This window comes from Schistocerca americana, chromosome 2, assembly GCF_021461395.2.
Source record: "Schistocerca americana isolate TAMUIC-IGC-003095 chromosome 2, iqSchAmer2.1, whole genome shotgun sequence".
Taxonomy (NCBI): domain Eukaryota; kingdom Metazoa; phylum Arthropoda; class Insecta; order Orthoptera; family Acrididae; genus Schistocerca; species Schistocerca americana.
In genome coordinates, this window is record NC_060120.1 from 331,446,458 (window position 1) to 331,452,704 (window position 6,247).

Here is a 6,247-nt window from a genome sequence, read left to right on the forward strand (position 1 = left end):
AAGAAATTAAGACAACTTTGTAGTTTTATTTCTAGACAAGTTGAGTACCCGATATACTCTACAACCTTTTGGTTGTCAGCTGCATTATTGTCTTCTTTGCTTGTTGTTTTCACATGTTATTTACATGTATTGTGGTCTCCTAGACCATGACTCGTGAAATATGTACCTTTTTTCTTCAGTATAATACCGGATGGAGGAAGATGTCAGTGATATAGATCAAGAAAGGCCGGATTTTATAAGAGCCAGGGCTCACAGTTCTGCTAGCAGAGGATCATTCAGAGGAAGAACTTCAGGACAACAGTGGTGTTGTCCTCTGTTTCTCCAATAAAATACTTAAAGTGTTAGTTAAAATCAAGTACACAAATCATAAAAAAAGTTTTGCATCACCTCGATTCCGAGAGTTCCATTCGGCATGTTGCTGGGCCGATGTTGTTGTTGGTGCTGCATGGTGTCGTGCTTGCAAAGATAGACCTCGCCATGGACGTCAGGAGTGAAGTTGAGCATAGAAAATTGGAACAGAGATCAACATAAACATCATTTACGCCCTTTTTATTGCTCTTGAAAACCACACGTTGTGTACCACCATACAGCGAGACCTTCAGAGGTGGTGGTGCAGATTGCTGAACACACCAGTACCTCTAATACCCAGCAGCATGTCCTCTTGCACTGATGCATGCCTGTATTCGTCGTGGCATAATATCCACAAATTCAAGAAGGCACTGTTGGTCCAGATTGTTCTACTCCTCAATGGCGATTTGACGTAGATTCCTCAGAGTGGTTGATGGGTCACGTCGTTCATAAACAGCCTTTTTCAATCTAGCCCAGACATGTTCCATAGGGTTCATGTCTGGAGAATATGCTGGCTACTCTAGTCGAGCGATGTCGTTATCCTGAAAGAAGTCATTCGCAAGATGTGCACGATGGGGACGCGAATTGTCATAAATCAAGACCAATGCCTCGCCAATATGCTGCCGATATGGTTGCACGATCGGTCGGAGGATGGCATTCACGTTTCGTACAGCCGTTACGGCGCCTCCCATGACCACAAGCGGCGTACGTCGGCCCCACATAATGACACCGCAAAACAGCACGGAACCTCCACCTTGCTGCACTCGCTGAACAGTGTGTCTAAGGCTTTCAGCCTGACCGGGTTGCCTCCAAACACGTCTCCGACGATTATCTGGTTGAAGGCATATGTGACACTCATCTGTAAAGAGAACGCGATGTCAATCCTAAGCAGTCCATTCGCCATGTTGTTGGGCCCATGTTGTTGTTGGTGCTGCATGGTGTCGTGCTTGCAAAGATAGACCTCGCCATGGACGTCAGGAGTGAAGTTGAGCATCATGCAGCCTATTGCGCATAGTCTGAGTCGTAACACGAGGTCCTGTGGCTGCACGAAAAGCATTATTCAACATGTTGTTGTCAGGGTTCCTCCGAGCCACAATCCGTAGGTAGCGATTATCCACTGCAATAGTAGCCCTTGGGCGGCCTGAGCGAGACACGACATCGACAGTTCCTGTCTCTCTGTATCTCCTCCATCTCCATGTCCGGACAACATCGCCTTGCTTCACTCCGAGACGAATGGACACTTCCCTTGTTGAGAGCCCTTCCTGGCACTAAGTAACAACGGGGACGCGATCGAATCGCGGTATTGACCGTCAAGGCATGGTTGAACTATAGGCAACACGAGTCGTCTACCTCCTTGCTGGTGGAATGACTGGAACTGATCGGCTGTCGGACCCCCTACGTCAAACAGGCACTGCTCATGCATGGTCGTTTACACCTTTGGGCAAGTTTAGTGTGATCTCCGAGCAGTCAAAGGGACTGTGTGATACAATACCCACAGTCAACGTCTGTCTTCAGGAGTTCTGGGAACTGGGGCGATGCAAAACCGTTTTTGATGTGTGTATGTTTTCTGTGGCGATAAAAAACTATGAATTCCAGCGTTGAATGTCATTTTTTCCGACTTTGTACCTGTAGAGGGAATTTTAATGTGCAAGTTGAAATCCTAGAATTTAGTTTATGTGAAAATTTACTTGCTACAGAGGCACTGAAATTTTTGAGAATCTAAAATTCAGTTCTCTAACAGTTCTTTTATGTGTACTGTTTAAAAATCCGCACAGAATGTGTGATTTAGTGTGATAAAAAGTTAATTCCTGCAGGCTTAATTTATCACAGTAAGATCAACAAGGATTTTTTAAACAACATTTAAGTAATTGTAAAACGAAATGTCAATTATCTTGAATTTAAAATTTCAAATTTTTTGCTTCTTAACTCTCAGATTATTAAACATAAGGGTCCCAGAGATCTCACCTCGTAGTATATGTTACAGAAAAGTAACCTAGTGAGTTAAGGGATATATATGAAGGCCTTATTTCAATAGTGGTACAAGTCCATTTTTGTTCATTGTGAGATACAGAGTCCTAAAGCTAAATGAGCGCTGAAAAATCTGCAGTTGAGATACCAGAAATATCCAAGCATATGTCTTCTTGCTAGAGATGATCCTTTCTTTCTGTTTGTTTGGATCATTAATTGCAGAAGCATTATAGGCAGAAAAGTGGAGGTAATGGACTTGTACCACTATTGAAAATGGCCCTTCATATGGACTACGCAGATTTTAAACTGATCGGTTCTTTTGGAGATAGCCGGTGGCTCTCTCTGGTGGCAGCGCGTGCTTAGCATTCTGTGTTTTGTTGAGACCAGGTCAGTTGCAGAACTGAGCTCCTGGGAGGGTGACGACAGCTACGACTGGAATGGGGGGCCAGGGCAGGTCATCAGAGGCCGGGAGCTCTTGAGAGCTGGGAGAGCGTGTGGCGTGCGGTGCGGCGTTGTGAGGCGGCCATCGTTAACGGTAACGAGTCCAGCAGCGACCCACGTGCACTTACCCTTGTTGCAGTCCGCCCGCTGCCGGTGACGTCATTATCTCTATAGTGTACGTAGGGATCTGGTTCGTATTACTCTTCTTCTGCACCATATGGAACTTTTTAAGTCTCTTCTGTCGCCACAAATTTATTTATTATTTTGTTCATAAGCCATAGTAGTACCAAGGAATTTTCCGTAATGCTCGTTAACAAAAAGGATGGGTTGTATTTTATTTTATTTTACACGTCTAGTTCCGTAGGACCAAATTGAGAAGCAAATCTCCATGCTCATAGAACGTGTTAATACATGAAATTACAACGTAAAAGTAATAACAAATAAAATAAAATGTTTATGAATATAAACAAAGATAAGCCATTAGTTGATGTAAACGTGGATTACTGCTAAGATATTTGAATTCTTGTGGTGGTTTATTGAAAATGGGTACATCCTTCTGCACAACAGTCAAGGAAGCGCGATGCAAATGCAGATTGGATTCCTGCCTAGTATTAACTGAGCGAAAGCTGCTAATTCTTGGGAATAAGCTGATATTATAACAAGAAAAGACAGTAAAGAATATATATTGGGAGACCAATGTCAGAATACCCAGACTATTGAACAGGGGTCGACAAGAGGTTCGTGAACTTACACCACTTATTGCCCGAACTGCCCGTTTCTGAGCCAAGAATATCTTTTGAGAACGGGAAGAGTTACTCCAAAATGTAATGCCATACGACATAAGCGAATGAAAATAAACAAGTATACTACTTTTCGTATCGAGCTATCACCTGGTTCAGATTCTGTTGAAATAATAAAAATGGCAGGATTAAGTCTCTGAACAATATCCTCAACGTCGGCTTTTCACGACAGTTTACTTTCTATCTGAACGCCTAGAAATTTGAACTGCTCAGTTTCACTAATCATATACCCATTCTGCGAAATTAAAACGTCGGGTTTGGTTGAATTGTATGTTAGAAAGTGTAAAAACGAAGTCTTCAAAATGGTTCATATGGCTCTGAGCACTATGGGACTCAACTGCTGTGGTCATAAGTCCCCTAGAACTTAGAACTACTTAAACCTAACTAACCTAAGGACATCACACACATCCATGCCCGAGGCAGGATTCGAACCTGCGACCGTAGCGGTCGTGCGGTTCCAGACTGTAGCGCCTCTAACCGCTCGGCCACTCCGGCCGGCAAAAAAAAAAAAAACGCAGTCTTACTGTGATTTAGCGTTGGTTTATTTTCTACAAGCCATGAACTTATATCATCACCTGCATTAATTGAAACAGAGCCAATGTTGCACAAAACATCCTTTACTGCCACGCTAGTCTCATCAGCAAACTTCATGCCCACCCTAAAAGAAAAGTAATAAAAGATCAAAATTCATTAATTGTTGTTCAGTTATATTAACAACATACTTTTTAATGTGGTAGTCGTGTGTAAGTAGGGTCCAGAACATGAAAATACCTTTTAACACTATTAGTAATATCAACGCCATTTCACAAAAAAATTTAATAATTCAAATTAGGTTCATTGTTGTTGACTTTTACCCTCAACATACGTTTTAAAGAGATTTTAATTTCTCGGTAAGGCCCTGCATCTGGAAATACTGAACACAATATCATCGGAAAAGTGACATCTACGCTGAGTTTTAAATTATTGGGTTACGTTTAACGGAAAAGTTAAACATATATGGACTCGAGAAGAAGAACTCGTTAAAAACAATAAATATATGTTTCAAAATTTTAAAATATAAAGTAACTGACTAGATTACAATTTTTTCAAAGAGTGGGCATATAGCACCCCCTCCCGCCCCACCCCCACCCTCACTACCCTTGGCATTGCGAGGGTTAAAACGTCCGTTCATTCCACTTGCTATGGAAATGGATATAAACTGATCAACCAGAACATTATGACTACCTACCCAGTAGTCGGTACGCCCACCTTCGGTACGGATAACAGCGGCGACGCCGCTCATCATGGTATCAAAGAGGTCTTGGTAAGTCACTGGAGGGAGTTGGCACCACATCTGCACGTACAACTCACCTCACCTTTTTTTTTTGGTCATCAGTCTACTGACTGGTTTGATACGGCCCGCCACGAATTCCTTTCCTGTGCTAACCTCTTCATCTCAGACTAGCACTTGCAACCTACGTCCTCAATTATTTGCTTGACGTATTCCAATCTCTGTCTTCCTTTACAGTTTTTGCCCTCTACAGCTCCCTCTAGTACCACGGAAGTCATTCCCTCGTGTCTTAGCAGATGTCCTATCATCCTGTCCCTTCTCCTTATCAGTGTTTTCCACATATTCCTTTCCTCTCCGATTCTGCGTAGAACCTCCTCATTCCTTACCTTATCAGTCCACCTAATTTTCAACATTCGTCTATAGCACCACATCTCAAATGCTTCGATTCTCTTCTGTTCCGGTTTTCCCACAGTCCATGTTTCACTACCGTACAATGCTGTACTCCAGACGTACATCCCCAGGAATTTCTTCCTCAAATTAAGGCCAGTATTTGATATTAGTAGACTTCTATTGGCCAGAAATGCCTTTTTTGCCATAGCGAGTCTGCTTTTGATGTCCTCCTTGCTCCGTCCGACATTGGTTATTTTACTGCCTAGGTAGCAGAATTCTTTAACTTCAGTGACTTCGTGACCATCAATCCTGATGTTAAGTTTCTCGCTGTTCTCATTTCTACTACTTCTCATTACCTTCGTCTTTCTCCGATTTACTCTCAAACCATACTGTGTACTCATTAGACTGTTCATTCCGTTCAGCAGATCATTTAATTCTTCTTCACTTTCACTCAAGATAGCAATGTCATCAGCGAATCGTATCATTGATACCCTTTCACCTTGTATTTTAATTCCACTCCTGAACCTTTCTTTTATTTCCATCATTGCTTCCTCGATGTACAGATTGAAGGGTAGGGGCGAAAGGCTACAGCCTTGTCTTACACCCTTCTTAATACGAGCACTTCGTTCTTGATCGTCCACTCTTATTATTCCCTCTTGGTTGTTTTACATATTGTATATGACCCGTCTCTCCCTATAGCTTACCCCTCCTTTTTTCAGAATCTCGAACAGCTTGCACCATTTTATATTGTCGAACGCTTTTTCCAGGTCGGCAAATCCTATGAAAGTGTCTTGATTTTTCTTTAGCCTTGCTTCCATTATTAGCCGTAACGTCAGAATTGCCTCTCTCGTCCCTTTACTTTTCCTAAAGCCAAACTTATCGTCACCTAGCGCATTCTCAATTTTCTTTTCCATTCTTCTGTATAACATTCTTGTAAGCAGGTTCGATGCATGAGCTGTTAAGCTGATTGTGCGATAATTCTCGCACTTGTCAGCTTTTGCCGTCTTCGGAATTGTGTGGATGATGCTTT